The following is a 16008-nucleotide window of genomic DNA, read 5'->3' on the forward strand; positions in this document are numbered from 1 at the left end:
TATTGATGTTATGGTTGAGGAGTATTCCTTAATAATGAAAAATGATGTGTGGGAGGTAGTGCCTAGACCAATAGATAGGGAAGTAGTTGGATCACACTAGATCTATAAGATAAAGCATAGTGCAGATGGTAGCACTGAGAAATACAAGGCAAGGTTCATGGTTAAGGGGTTCTCTCAGAAGGAGGGAATATACTATGAGGAGATTTTTGATCCAATGGCTAGGCATACTTGTATAAGAGCTATAATCTCACTTGTAGCACAAACAATTGATTGGTTACCTATATATAGCATATACAGTTAACTCTCTTAGTTCATCCAAAGCATAGTGCAGATGGTAGCACTGAGAAATACAAGGAAAGGTTCATGGTTAAGGGGTTCTCTCAGAAGGAGGGAATATACTATGAGGAGATATTTGATCCAATGGCTAGGTATACTTGTATAAGAGCTGTAATCTCACTTGTAGCACAAACAATTGATTGGTTACCTATATATAGCATATACAGTTAACTCTCTTAGTTGAACCAAAGAGAATGCATTGGACAATGGCTAAGCATGTGCTATGTTACTTGTGTGGTACAATTGAGTGTGGGATCATATATGGTCAAGGTGAAGGTATCAAGTTGATAGGTTGTACTAACACAAATTGTGCAGGATGTACAATAGACATAAGGAGCACTTTAGGGTGTTATTTTAGCTCGGGATTAGGAGTTGTTTCTTGGTTTAGTAGGAAGCAAAATTTTGTGGCTCTAAGTTTAGTAGAAGCAGAATACATAGAAGTGATCATGGTAACATGTGAAGTTTTATGGCTTCAAAAGTTGTTAGTAGCTTTGTTTCGTTAGAGGGTTGAGACTACTATGATACATTGTGACAATCAGAGTTGCATCAAGTTGTCTAAGGATCTAGTGTTTCATGATAGGTCTAAACATATAGATATTAGATATCACTTCATTAGAGATTGTGTAAAATGGGGAGTTGTTCAACTATAGCACATACCTATAGAGGAGCAGGTAGCAAACATTCTGACTAAGGCATTGGGGAAGACAAAATTCATCTTCTTCAAAGATAGGTTAGGTGTCATATAGAACAACTTCCTTGCTAAGAGGAAGTCTTAGCTTTGGTATCTTGGACAACTATTTGTTCATATGCAATTATTTAGTAAATAATTATTTTGCTAACAAATTGTAAGTTGTTTTATATCTTAGCTTTCAATGGTAAATCAACCTTGGTCATTATTTTGCCAATGAGAGTAGTATAAAGGGGTTCTAGGGGGAATTTGGAGAACAAGAAGTTTGGAGAAATATTTGCAACACTAGCAAATGAGTTTGTAAGTTTGTAGAGTTAGCAAACAGTCTTGCAGTGTTAGCAAGGGTGCAGTATTAGCAAGGGAATAGTAGTGGGGAATATTAATGGGAGAAATTAGGAGTTGTCAGAGTTTTTCCAGTGAGAGGCAACGAGTTTTTTATATCTTGATTTGCTGAAGTTTAATATAATTCCTCATTTGTAGAACTAGTTTTCCATTAGGGGTTTTCCAAGGATAATTTGTCTAAAAATATTGTGTTCATTGTGTTGCACATTTCTTTCCATATTTTATAAGTGAATTTGTAGTTGTGTTATTTTTTGATATTAGCTGGGAATTTATTTTTGGTAGTTTAATAATCATTTAGGATATGGGATTAGTAACCAGTGACTACAATAGTTAATTTTCACACTAGATAGTCTTATTGAAAAAAATCCATGTACCTATGATAACCATAGAAATTTTTTAGAACAAAAATTTTAGCAAAAATTTGACACATGATCAGAAGGAAATTACCTTCCAAACCAATTTCAAATATTGCAATCATCAACATCATGTTAAAGGCATTTATTCCATGATATTAGAGTTTGGATATCCATCCTATATTGCTTCATTTTTAGAGTTACAAACCTGCATAAATCTAAGTCAAACTTTGCAATATTGGTGTCCAATAACACACCATATAATTTTCTTCTTGCGCCTTATCATCAAAACATAACCTAAAGAGGAAAAATGGCTCTATAGTCTGATAGAGAAAATTTCAACGTGAAATCATATGTATACTTTAATAAAATGAAATATGATAAATTGTTCACCTTATCAAACAAATTCTTGAAGTTCTCCAAAAAATTGATGATGCTATCCAGAACATTAAAACAAGAAGAATTTTTCATCCCTCCATCTATAAGACTACCTTAGGCCAAAATAAAGTGGAAGACAATGCAATAAAGAAACAAACCAATTTTGTTGTAAAAACTAAATATTCAAAGAAAGGCCTATGCAAGAACCCAAATGATAATCCTCAAAGACCTCCAATTGAGAAAATAAAGCATAGGAATCACACCATATTAACAAGAAATTATAAGAGAATCTCCTAATCATTAGGAATATACACAACAAAGAATGTTTGTTTAAGTGCAAGGACCAAGGAATTTTTTGCATTTTGTAACAGACCTAAAATGAGGGATCCTAAACTAACAAAATGACTAGAAATCTCTTATAGGCAATAGGTAAGTACATCCTACATGTCTAATCATCTAAGTTATTTTTATTGAAGAAATAATTAGAGATGAATTTCTCTTAGGTCCTCTTTTCTTTTATAAAGATTTTAGAGTTAATTATATAAAATAGTCCCCTAGCTTTGATGAGGATTTTGTCAAACAACATAATCTACCAACATTAGTGGTAATTAAATCCATACAATTAAACTAATAAAATTCCAAATTATCAAACATATAGGATCTACAATCACATAATTCTATCGCATCAATGATAGTTAAAAAAAAGAAAATGATGTTAAGATTTTAGTCTATATTAAACTAGATCATTATGTTTTTAAACCCATAAAATAATTACTAATAGATCTATATATAACTTTCAAATAGTGAAATTTGAAGGCCATATACAAGATATAATGCTAATAGAAGGGAATGACAATAATACAAGATTCACATATACATAGGAAAAACACTAAATGTTAAATTAGATATCATGAATCATCCTAAGAAACCATGATAAGATAACAAAAATACAAGGAAATATGCAATCCCAGCCTTTTGATAATCATGCAATATGAAATAAAAATGAAATAGGCAATAAAGGATGAAGTTTGGCAAGTGAATTAAGGCTCTTGAAAGAAGTGATTGAAGTGGGAGAAATAGTGGAAGAAATAGACGAAGAGAACTATGATAACCTAATCAACCCTAATAATCTTAAGACCAAATTTTAAGAGGAAGATCTAGAAATTTTTAAAAATGTCACAAAAATAAATTAAAATCTTAGTGATAATAGATTTGAGAAAGATGGAATCACTGGCTTGGAAGATAATATCAAGAAACTCCAATAGTTTGACCAATGCAGAACTCAACAATTGTTTATTGAAGACATTAAAGGAAACCTAAACCTTTATAAAATCTTGACTAAGGATTTAATTCTCATAGAACTTATTATTTCAATCCCATACAACATCAATGGAGAATATGCCGATTCAAACGTGATTGTTTAAAAGTGAGCATTTTCAATCCGAAGACAAATTTAATAATTACAGTTAAGAAATAATTGATAAAATAACTTTTCCCAAGCTTCTAGATAATAAGGAAAAAGATTTCAAAACTATAGATTTTATCATATATATATATATATATTGGAAAACAATATAGTAATATTGCAAGAAAAAAACAACTCCAACATTGTTTCAAAATCTCTTTTGGATGACGTTGACTTAGATAAGAAGACTTTTTAAAGGACCCTAATTATAAATTATAGAAGATGAAAAAAGTGAAGAAGCAATAAAGGAGAAAAGTTGGATAATTGAAAGAATCATGGAAATGGATAAGGAGGAATTTATTCTGATGAGGATTTACAGGATAATATACTAAAACTCAATTTAGCAAAGAATAAAGAATATAGTATATTAATGTTAGATAAAGACACAACCTTAGACCTTCAAGTAAGAGCAGGGGAAGATAAACATCTAGTTTTAATAATAATAATTAAATACAATATCTATTCTAACCTTCTAAGAAAAAAAAGAATGATCCTGTAGAGATATTCGTATTTAGGTAGAAACATTTTTAAGAGAATCTGAATTGATAAATCAAGAAGAGTTTCTAGATAATTGAATTTGGATAATCTAGATAGGAATAAAGTAGGAAAAATGTAGAATTGGGAGGAGTTTGAGATCCAAGAAAAGAAAATCTATCAACAAGATATGGACAAAATAGATAGAAAAATATTATAATTAAGAGTATACTAGGTAGACATATGGATGGGGATGATAGAGGAATTAGTAACAACATTTTGAAAGAATTAGAAAAAGAATATTTAGATTAAGAGGAAGATGATCTATAGCTACAAGTGTGAAGAAAACTAGGAAGAATATAGACAAACTTAGTATCATAGAAAATTTGCAAGGCTTAAAACACCCAAAATGAGGAAAACAAAAAAGAAGAAGAAGGAAGTCATTAGTTGAACTTAGAGTAGCCACAGGTCTAGCTAATAACCCAAAAATTATTGTGTTGACCTTAGAGGCAATCTTATTATTGTATATTAGTGCAAAACACTTACCTATTCATAAGACAAAGTTGGTCGGTCTACATTACGGTCAAGCCACAATGGAGGATAAGATGTAATGAGGATAAGTGTACATGGTCAATTTGTCCTAAGTAAAGTATACTCACTATGTAGCTAGTTGTTTCCAACACTAGTATAAAAACAACAATATATTACTAAGTAAACTACTAAAAAATGTAGATATGTGACTAATTTTTATGACCTGACCAATGGTAGTTTGTTACTAGACATTTATCTCCCAACCAAATTTATGACTAAACTATTTTAATCATTGATTAGGTCATTCATTTATTCATTTATTGTTGTTACTTGGTAGTTTATGTTGTAGTTTTGGTAGTTTATTTAGTGTTTATTTGGTAGTATATATAGTAATATATTTGGTAGTTTATTTAATCATTAATTGAGTCATATTAGAGCATGATAGAATTGAACCACCATCCTCCAACTTATAAAGAAGGTGCTCTTCCCTTGAGCTAGTACCCTTTAAAGAATAATGCAAAAAAATTGATAAAGCTTTTTTTGAACATTAGATCTACCATGATCATGGTCACTGTAACATGATATACTCTTCTCAAAGAACAAAAGTTTTAGTTATTATGAAAAACAATAATCTAAATCTTTATCAATAACAATTCAACAATTTTTAAATTCTTCTATTCAGGAATTATAAAATTTTATTTCATGTCAATTACACTTCTCTAAATTATTGTAGTGATAGGCTCTAATAAAATATAATTTTGAGCACTTTTCCCACACACAAGTATTGTTTCTTGTGTTAACTTCTTCGAAAAAGACACAAGTGATTATGCTATTTATGTCAAAAAAAATAGTCCTTTGAATTAAATAAAAACAACAAAGCCCATTAATTAATCACATCTATTAAAAATTATGAAACACAATCAATTGAAATACTCACTTTTTAATACATGGAGATGCCAAATGATAAAATATTTCCTCTTCCTTATGCTCAATAGGGTGATAAGATTGTTCATTATACCCCATGTTGACATTTATTGAACCTTAGTCTACAAACAACATAAAAATAGGAATTTAATAAAAATAAGGTAAATGAAAAGAAAGTTTTTATCAATGATCTCTAGTTAAGTTATTCCTAGTAATAGGGAAAGTGGTGCCAACTCATAAATATAACAAAGGACTAATTAATATGTTTATGAAAAACTGCTTTAAGAAACCTATAACAAAAGGAAATAATGGAATAGTAAAGTTTGGTAGGAAATGGCTTGAAAATTTTGAAAACTTTGAAGCAAATGTGATTATGTAAATGCACTTTTTACATCATGTAATAATTTTCTATAATATATTTGAGAGTAGTTATAGAGGAGGAATTACAAGGTTGGAGAAATAGATAGTTGACATGTAATTGGGAGAAAAGAACTATTGTGAGAGTTACTATGTGAATAATATGTAGGCCATTTTAGGTATCCACTACCTATTTTTTCTTTTAATAGTCTTTGCAATAATTGAGACTTGCTTGTATGCATTGAAAAAATACAGTCACTTATTGTAATGAGAAAATGTGTTCACCGTCATAATACCAATGTCAAGAGCAAGCAAAAGCCATGTATAGTGGATGTACAAAGTACATGTTGAGCTTTATCAATTCCTAAGATGACCTAAGAGACTATTTTTTGGGAGGAAATTTTTGTGAGGGAAGGAAAAGACTACCAAAACAATCAATCCAACATGCTTCAACTCCAAGAATGACAATGCAACTAAATTTCTTCTCCCTGGGTAAAATTACAATGTTGTGTCACCTCTTAGACTTACTTATTAAAAAAACTGAATCTTATTATTTCTATCTAAAAATCAATTTTTTTCAAACATATGATCTAGATAAATTCATTCTAGCTAAGTTAAATATGGTCTCACACTTTTCCAATTGGAAATGTTTATTAAATTAATGTTTTATACTACTAAAGAAATATAATTATTTCAGAAAAATGACATTTCAATAACTCTTACTATTTTTTATGATATTTTTTTAATAACATATAAACACCATTTTATAGAGCTTAGATTCAAGAATATTCTCATATGAAGTTTATAGTATTTTAATTAGATATAGTATACTGTAATTAAATATTTCTATAAGCACAAATTTTAACACTCAGAAAGATGTCAATTTTGAGAAAGAAAAAATATTAAATTATATGAAAAAAATTAAAAATTATATGATTTTCTAGAGTAGAGAGTCCTCTTCTAGAATGTATAATTTTTCTCTTGGTTAGAATAGATTTGTTTTGAAAAATGTGGTGGGAAATGAAAAATATTGATTTCAAGAGAGTTGAAATTTGAATCATTATGAAAGAGAAAATATAGGTCTAAAGCCAATTTTTATTTTAGATTGTTCTAGCTATATATCATAAGATAGTCTTAGATCAAAGGGAAATAAGTTTATTTCTATATAGTGTCGTGGTGGGAACTAGATCCCTAATTTTTAGCATTTTTAGCTACTAAAAACTTATATATAAGAATTAGTTAAATATATCAATTCTTATTTCAAATAATTGTTAAAGATTATAATCTTGAAGTTCATCCATTTCTACAAATTTCATTAGTTCACTTAATTTTCAAATTCAAAATAATAATACCAATTTTATGTCATTGAAGGTGAACAATTAGATATTTATTAGCCTTTCTCTTTACAAATTGGTGACACAGGTTTGTTTTTTTACCCCCTATAATTCAATTGTTAGAAAAGTCCAAACCCATTACAACATCCAAGATGTGAATGTGTTGAATAGCATCTATTGATCCTTTGGCTCAATTAATTTTGTGAAAGACATTGGAATTATATGTTGGAGAACAAAAAATATAATCAAGAAAAGAAAATATTAACATCATATTTACAATCTATATGAACAAAATATTGAATTCTATTCAACATGATTAGAAGCTATAAATAGAGTTCATTAAAAACCAAAATGAAGAAATAAGGTACAAGAAATGTAGGCTTTGCCAATACAAGATTCAAAATCTTGGTTAAATCATTAATAGCCTAATAATAATATTAGGGACCATTAAAAAAGTCTCACCCTAAACATCATGTATTACCAACAGCTCCTTATCCCTCCATGCTACCACAACTGAACAATCTAGAGAAAGAACAATAATAGGACTTCCATGAATATTTAGGCATGAAAATCGACAAGAAATATAGATTTGAGTTGTGAAGATGTTACGTTACCTTTAAGAGATTTTATTTTTACAATATGTACAAAATGAATTTATTGAAATTCATAAAAATGTTTAAATAAAATGCAATTGGTAGGTCTAATGCAAGATTCTACTACCTATACTGACATATGCCAACCTGTGGAAAAATTGGAGCTGCGGAGATCACAGGGTTACTACTTTTTTTATTTAAAAAAAAGGATGGCGCTCACAATGTAAAAAAAATGGTAGTGTTGTAGAAGTTGGATTTCACATTGCGATATGTGGTGTTCTATCCCTATAGTTTATTTTTTTTGGAGTATCTTATGTATGGAAAAGAAATGCAACACAATTCCATAAACTTGTACAGAGCTTTGTTGAGGATAAGATGATGCAAAGAGGCCTTATGAACCTAGAACTATAATAGCCTTTGAAGCTATTGGTGTACAAATGTAGGTACACATTTCATGGTTACTTTGTTTGATTGAGATAAAAATAGAAAATAAATAATTCTTATTTAGCATGCAAGAAAGCCTTTTACTAAAGTGTAAAAACAATTGAAATGAAGGTTAAATGAGAGGTTATTTTGAGAATTTCCCTCCAAAGTGTGGCCTCCTCTAATGTTCCTCCAAATAAAATTCTTAATGTAATCTTGTTCTTTGAGTGAGTCACTAAAATTTTGATTCAATTTGATTTGAAGAAGAATGTTCATGCCTTTGAATCCAAGTTCCAACTTGTCAAGGATCCAAAGGCATAAGCCAGTGTCTAGCATTGAAGCCAAAACATGTGAAGTTGTAGTTCAAATAAAATTTATGCCTTCTATACAATTATCTAGCAAAATCATCAAGGAAATCAACCATATAAAAATTAGAAGGCCTAGGGATTTTTTTAAAATTTTAATTGCTACTAGATTCTCATGCTAAAGATGGATGTGGTTAGTGGAAAGAAGCACTGATTATATTATGTTTAGATCACACACATGAGTCTATATGTTGGTTTATTAAATTAGAAAAATAAATAATGTGAAGGAGTCTAAGGATGTATCACATTGTAGGTTAATCCATTAAAAACAAGCCTCTTTCAATCTGCTGCACCAAAACTAAATCTCACACCAATCCTTGTATGTCAAATTGCAAGCTTTAAAAATAAATTTAGTGCTAATAAAAATATCATATTTAATTTTTTAATTCTTTTCTAGCACAATATGATACACAAAAGTTGTCAAACCAAATAAAAAGGACAAAATTGAAAATGGGCAAAATAGAGGCAACCATTATGGCATTGTTTTTGGAAAGTAAAGTTATCAGTATGGACACAACATTGAATAGGGATAGATTCACAATCTCATCAAAAGTGGTGACTTATCATTGATTTCCCATGGAATTGAGATGTTTAGGTCTCTCATCCAATTCTTCTATGACAACATGTTCTTTCTTTTTATGTTGCTTTGTAATTGTGTTTGTGGTCATAGAACCAATTTTATCAAAGGCTACCTATTATTAAAAAATAGAGATTGATTTGTGAAATTTAAATCAAGTCAATATGAGACAACCTTGTTACCCACAATTTTCCATTATACAGAGGGATTGCAAAGAAGTGTTTAGAATGATAATATTTGATTCTTTAGTATAGACTTGCATGGTTAAAATGAAACATCACAATTAAATTTTGTACCTTCAATGATGCATTACGATCAAATGTATGATGGGTTGTATCATTCAAAATACTAATGACATCTCTAATTTGTTGGGCTGTCAGTATGTCATCCTTCCTTATCTATTGGTATAAGAAGAAATACATTGAGTCAGAAGAAAACCCTATCAATACAAAAATTTCATTCTTTACAAAGTTTTAAAAGAAAAAAATCTCTTAATGGTATCACATGTATGATGCTAGAAAAAGTGTTGCAAAAATATAAATAGCTTGTCAATAAAATAAATAGACTTTCCTTGAAGGTCGCTAAAGCTACTTAAAATAAAACATAAGTTGCACCCTCATTGAACAAAATATCCTAAACATGCATTGTAATCTCTAGTGGCATCCATAGGAGCATAATTATAAGACATGTGAAGGGCACATAATTTATAAAAAAATGTGTTGCACATAACACAAACTTTAAGATGAAAACTTGATACTCACTTCAGATGGAAACCTCTTTACAAATAGACAAAGAAACCATTCTATTGCTACAAGAGAGACATCAAATTCTTAATGCTTAAAATGTGCAACAACTCTTCCATAAAATTAGGGAAGTAGAAAAAACAAGGATATAGGTCAAGAAATATCCTAGGAAAAGAAGGTTTCTATGCTGAAAATTCCAAACATTATTCAAGAGAGTTCTTAATCTTTACCTATGCAATTTATTTTGCTAGGAGGTCTCTAAATACCCTTTGTTCAATGTGACATCTTGACAGGTTGTCCATATAGTAGTCACTGACAAATACATTGTCCAAAAGAACAAAAAGCATCCAAAATACAATCTCCTTAGTTTAGCCCCAATCATGTATCCTGGAGCTTCATAATACTAGATTTAATCTGATTAACAAATGCATATAGTAATGGTTTCTCCAAATGATTTCTTGGTGTTAGGATTTCAATTGTTGAGTAATCATGTGTCATATTATCACAAAACATATATTTAGCGAAAAATTGCTGATCATACATTTAAAACCTAATTTAGGTATATGTAAATTATTCCAACTCAAGCTAGTGCAAAACTAAATTTAGTCCTATCAGTTGTATATCTAGCTATTCTAATTACCTGCCAGAATTCAAGACTATTATTTTTTTCAGAGACCTTTTCTTGTAGATAAGACCTTGAGAATTCAGTCATGTGACCATTTTTTTGAAATAAATGATGGCCATAATTTTTAGGAAGAAGAGATATAATTTTTTGGCTAGATTGCCATTTATCAGAGTTGTTTCTAAACATGACTGATCTTAGAAGGGATAAATAGTGCATGTCCTTTGCCATTGTTTGGTTTTTGTATGCATAATTGTTTTGGTACTAGATTTTTTTAGAATGTTTTGTAATCATTTTTTGCATTCTTTTAGAAGAAGCAATAGTTGTAGACACATGAATGATGAGGTATAATAGTATGGATATTTTGAATGCTTTGTTGAGCTATCTAGCTTTTTCATGCAAATGTAGGCAACACACAACTCTTAATTGAAATGCCTCTGAATTGAAGCTTAGAAATCATCAACTTCATCATGATTATAGTTGGCATCTGTTCACATGCTAGTTAGAGTGGATCTATGATGATGATATATTTAGCTTTCACTTATTCTCTAATATCTTTGTTCTTATTGTGTGTTATGGGTGGGCACTACTATAACTACCAAGAGATCTTTTGTTGCATGCTCCAAGAATTTCTTATACCATTTACTACAACATGAAATGTATGCCTTTAGAAAAAAGGTTAAAAATAAAGATGCATTTGGAACATGTTTAAAATGAAAGAAGCCAACAAGTGGGGTCTTTCTCTAAATAAAAGCAAGTGAAGGGGCTTTGATAACTATATGGATGTCCAAAAATATACCATCTTTACATTTATGAAAAGATTTATTCGATTTTTAATGCAAAGTATTTATTTCTTTATTTTTGTAGGATCTCCCACACACTTTTTCTTCACATCCATAGCTATATGGTATAGAGGTACATGAAGCATTGTTCATGGTGCTTGTGGGGTACTCTTTTCGTGACTCTCACATTGGTTATTGTCAAGTATGGCTAGTTTTTTTTTTTAAATTTATAAATAATACTTATGATTTTTAGGAAATGTTCATAGGAACTATTTCCAATAACGTGTAATTTTCCAAAATATATTTAAATAATTAAAGTACTCTAAATATTATCTTCAAGATATACTTAAGGGAGAAATATTGTTCCTCAAATAGGGCTTGAATTATGTCACTACACTTTTACTTCTTATCATGTAAGTTGAGGAGGATGTATTTTGGATGCTTGTCATGCTTTTGGAGAATTTATTAATTAATTATTTCTACATAGACAACCTCTCACAATTTCATGTTTAATAGAGGATATTTAGAGACCTCCTAGAAAAAAAAAAGTTGTAGGTAAAGATTACTCTCTTGTATGATGATTGGAATTGTCAGCATAGAAACCTTCTTTTCCTAGGATATTTTGTGACTTGTATCCTTGTTTTTTCTACTTTTCTAATTGTTTGGAAGATTTTCTACACATTTAGAGAATTTCGAACTCAATGTATCTCTTATAGAAACATAATGGTTTCTTTGTCTATTTTCAAAGAGCTTGCCATCTGAAGTGAGTATCAAGTTTTCATCATCAAGTTTTTGTTGTGTGCAAAAATTTGTTTTATACCATATGCACCCTTCACATGTCTTATAATTATGCTCCTATGGATGCCACTATAGACTACAACATGTGTTTGGGGTGTTATGTTCAATAAGGGTATCAAGGTTTTATTTTGAGTGGCCTTAGCTACCTTCAAGGCAAGTCAATTTAATTTATTGACAAGATATTTATATTTTTGCAACACTTTCTATAATATCATACATGATACCATTAAGAGATTCTTTTGTTGAGTTATTTTAAAACTTTGTAAAGAAGGAAATTTTTGTATTGATAGGGTTTTCCCCTAATTCAATGTATTTGTTCTTCTACTAATAAATGAGGGAGGATGACATATTGGAAACTCAACAAATTGGAGATGTCATTAGTATTTTAAATTATACAACCCATCATGCATTTGATCCTAATGTTTCATTTTAACCATGCAAGTCTCTACTAAAGAATCAAATATTATCATTCTAAACACTTCTCTACAATCCCTCTATATAGTTGCTAATTATGGGAAACATGGTTGTCTCATATGAAATTTATTTAAAATTTTAAAAATCAATCTCTATTTCTAAATAATAAGTAGCATTTGATAAAATTAGTTCTATGACCACAAACACAATTGCAAAACAATGTAAATAGCAAGAACATGCTATCATGGTAGAATTGGATGAGAGATCAAGATGGATCAAATCCAAGGGAAATGAATGAGAAATAATCACTTTTGAATGATTATATTATGAATCTATCCCTATTCAATGGTGTGTCCATACCAATACCTTTTCTTTTCCAAAATAATGCCATAATGGTTGCATATATTTTGGTACACTCGATATAAAGAAAAAATACCAAAATTTAATTATTTGTTTGATTTCCCTGAATTGTGACTCTATTATAAAAAAGAACCTTTTCTTAAATATTTTAAAAAAATTATTATCTGTAGATAATACAACTAGTCTTAAATTTTCCTTGTATAATTCCCTGCATTGATCTTTCAACAAATAAATTTTAATTATATGTTTCTTTAACTAAAACCATTTCATATGTAAATACTTTTTAGGATTTTGACCTCATAGATAGAGAAGATACATGGTTACATGATAATTATTTGAAGAAGTTACTACCAAAGAAAATACTATTTAGTGTTGGATCTAGACCACACATTGCTCAATTTTGCTTGTTTTGTTGAAGTCTCCCATAAAGAGACATGATATGTCACATCAACTTACTTAAAGGGCATATAAAATTCTAAATTAGGTGTGATAGTTGGTTAGTTACCTAAATAATTTTTAAAATATCATTTTATTCTTTGAAATGATTTCTTCTATAGTTGTAAGGACTCATACTTTAGTTACATATATGTTTTCCTTGATTGCACCTTTCCATGTCTGTTAACAACTCTAATTACCTCTTCTATTTTTTATTGTTTTTATTACTAGTCTATTCAGTACTTCTTTTCACTTTTTTATTGACTTAAGATTGCTTCCTTAGACTTACTGATTCTTATTCACTACTACATGACTTGCAATCCTTTTCATTCATGATAAGAGTTTCTTATTGAGGTGGTGCTATGACAATGTTTTCAATCTGATGTTATAAGTTAAATGGATCTTATTTGACATCATTTTAATCTTGAATGTTGATTTCTACTCTTGCAATGAGTTCTTATGCTAATTGGTTCAATCTAGATATTTGATTGTCAAAGAGTAATATCAATGGATTATTATCCATTTTCTTCTTCTATGTTTTATCTTCGTCCAACATATTGATTAAAGATTTTATGTCCAAGGGCTTCGAATGTTGGTAAAGAAAATATTTTAAGGTTAATAAATTAGAAGAGAAGAAAAAAAATTTCTTCCTTTTTTTTGTTTTAAGAATAAAAATAGACAGTGGATTAGAAATTGATTCTTTCAGCAAGAATGTTTAGAGTAGAGATGGAAGAGTTCCTCTATCTCTTATAGAAACCGCTAGTAAAGTAATCACTTGCAAAGGTAAGATAACATCTTTTATCCTCAAATCTTTATTTCTTATCAATTTTCATGGTTTAATATTCATGGGTTTTCTAAGGAATTATTCATATTTTTGTTCTCTCTCTAGATTATTTAGTTGTGGTAGCATGGAGGGATAAGGAGTTGTTGGTAATCACAAGATGTTGAGGGGAGAGAATTTTTTAATGGTCCCTATTATTTTTATTATGCTAATAATGATTTAATGAAGGTTCTAAATCTTGTCTTAGAAAAGCTTATATTTCTTGAACCTTTTTTTTCATATTTTTATTTAATGAACCCTATTTACACCTTCCAACCATGTAAAAGTAGAATTCAAGGTTTTGTTCATACAAAGTGTAAATATGATGTTAATATTTTCTTTTCTTGAATTATTTTTTTTTCGCCAACATATAGTTCCAATGTCTTCAACAAAATTAATTGAGCCAAAGGTTCAATAGATGTTACCCAACACATTCACATTTTGTATGTTGTAATGGGTTTGGACTTGTCTAAAATGAGAATTATAAATCATTTGACACCTCCATATGTTAAAAAGTGAGTATTTCAATTAATTTTGTTTCATAGCTTTTAATAGATGTGATTAATTAATGGGGTTTCATGTTTTAATTTAATTCAAAGGTCTATTTTCTTTCCATAAATTGGATAATCATTTCTATCTTTTTTTTGAGAAGTTAGCACAAGAAACAATAATTGTGTGTGGCCAAAGTGCTCCAAATTATATTTTATAAGATTCTATCACTATAATAATTTAGAGAAGTGTACTTGACATGAAATATAATTCTAAAATTCTTCAATAGAAGAATTTAAAATTGTTGAATTGTTATTGAGAAAGATTTAGATTATTGTTTTTCATAATAACTAAAACTTGTGTTCTTTAAGAAGAGTATATCATGTTACAATGACCATGATCACTGTAGATTTAATGTTGGGAAAAAAAACATTGTCAATTTTTTGCATTATTCTTTAAAAGGTACTAGCTCAATGGAAGAGCACTTGCTTTATAAGTAGGAGGCTAGTGGTTAAATTCTATTGTGCTCTAATATCACTCAATTAATGATTAAATAGACTACAAAATAAAGTACCAAATATATAACCAAATGTACTGCCATATATACAACAAACTGTACTACCAAATAAACTACCATATTTTACTACCCAAAAAACTACCAAATCCACTACCATATATACTAGCAAACAAACTACCAAATATAATACCAAATAAACCACCAAAACTACCAAATAAACTACCATATAAACTACCAAGTAAGAACAATAAGTGACTAAACCAATGACCTAATCAATGATTAAAATTATTTAGTCATAAATTTGGTTGGGAGATAAATGTTTGGCAACAAAATACCATTGGTCACATGATCAAAATTAGTCACATATCTACTATTATTAGTAGTTTATTTAGTAATATATTTTTAATTTTGTAATAGTGTTGGAAACAACTAACTACTTGGTGAGTATACTCTACTCAGCACAAACTGATCGTGTGCACTTATCCTCATTACATCTTTGCCTCCATTGTGTCTTGATCATAGTGTAGACCGACCAACTTTGTCTTTTGAATAAGTAAGTGTTTTGCACTAATATACAATAATAAGATTGCCTTTAAGGTCAACATAATATTGTTCTTCCTGCCAGTCAGACCTATAGCTACCCTAAGTTCAACTAAAGATTTCCTTCCATTTTTTTTCTTTGTTTTCCTTATTTTGGGTGTTCTATGCCCTGTAAATTTTCCATGATACTAAGGTTGTCTATATTTTTACTAGAATTCTTCATAGTTGTAGTTATAGATTCATCTCCCTCTTAACCTAAATATTCTTTTTCTAATTCTTTCAAAATTTTGTTACTAATTCCTCTATCATCCTCATCCATATGTCTACCTATTGTGTTCTTAATTATAT

At 29.3% G+C, this 16008-nt stretch overlaps 2 pseudogenes; one reads left to right on the forward strand and one right to left on the reverse strand.

Moving 5' to 3' along the window:
- Positions 1 to 9126: 9126 nt before the first annotated feature.
- LOC149536434 (uncharacterized) lies at positions 9127 to 10595 on the reverse strand (annotated as a pseudogene).
- A 1103-nt stretch (positions 10596 to 11698) lies between these two features.
- LOC149536435 (uncharacterized) lies at positions 11699 to 12818 on the forward strand (annotated as a pseudogene).
- Positions 12819 to 16008: the final 3190 nt, after the last annotated feature.

The sequence above is a fragment of the Cupressus sempervirens genome, chromosome 10, assembly GCF_028749045.1.
Source record: "Cupressus sempervirens isolate cs-2001-9-10 chromosome 10, ASM2874904v1, whole genome shotgun sequence".
Classification (NCBI taxonomy): domain Eukaryota; kingdom Viridiplantae; phylum Streptophyta; class Pinopsida; order Cupressales; family Cupressaceae; genus Cupressus; species Cupressus sempervirens.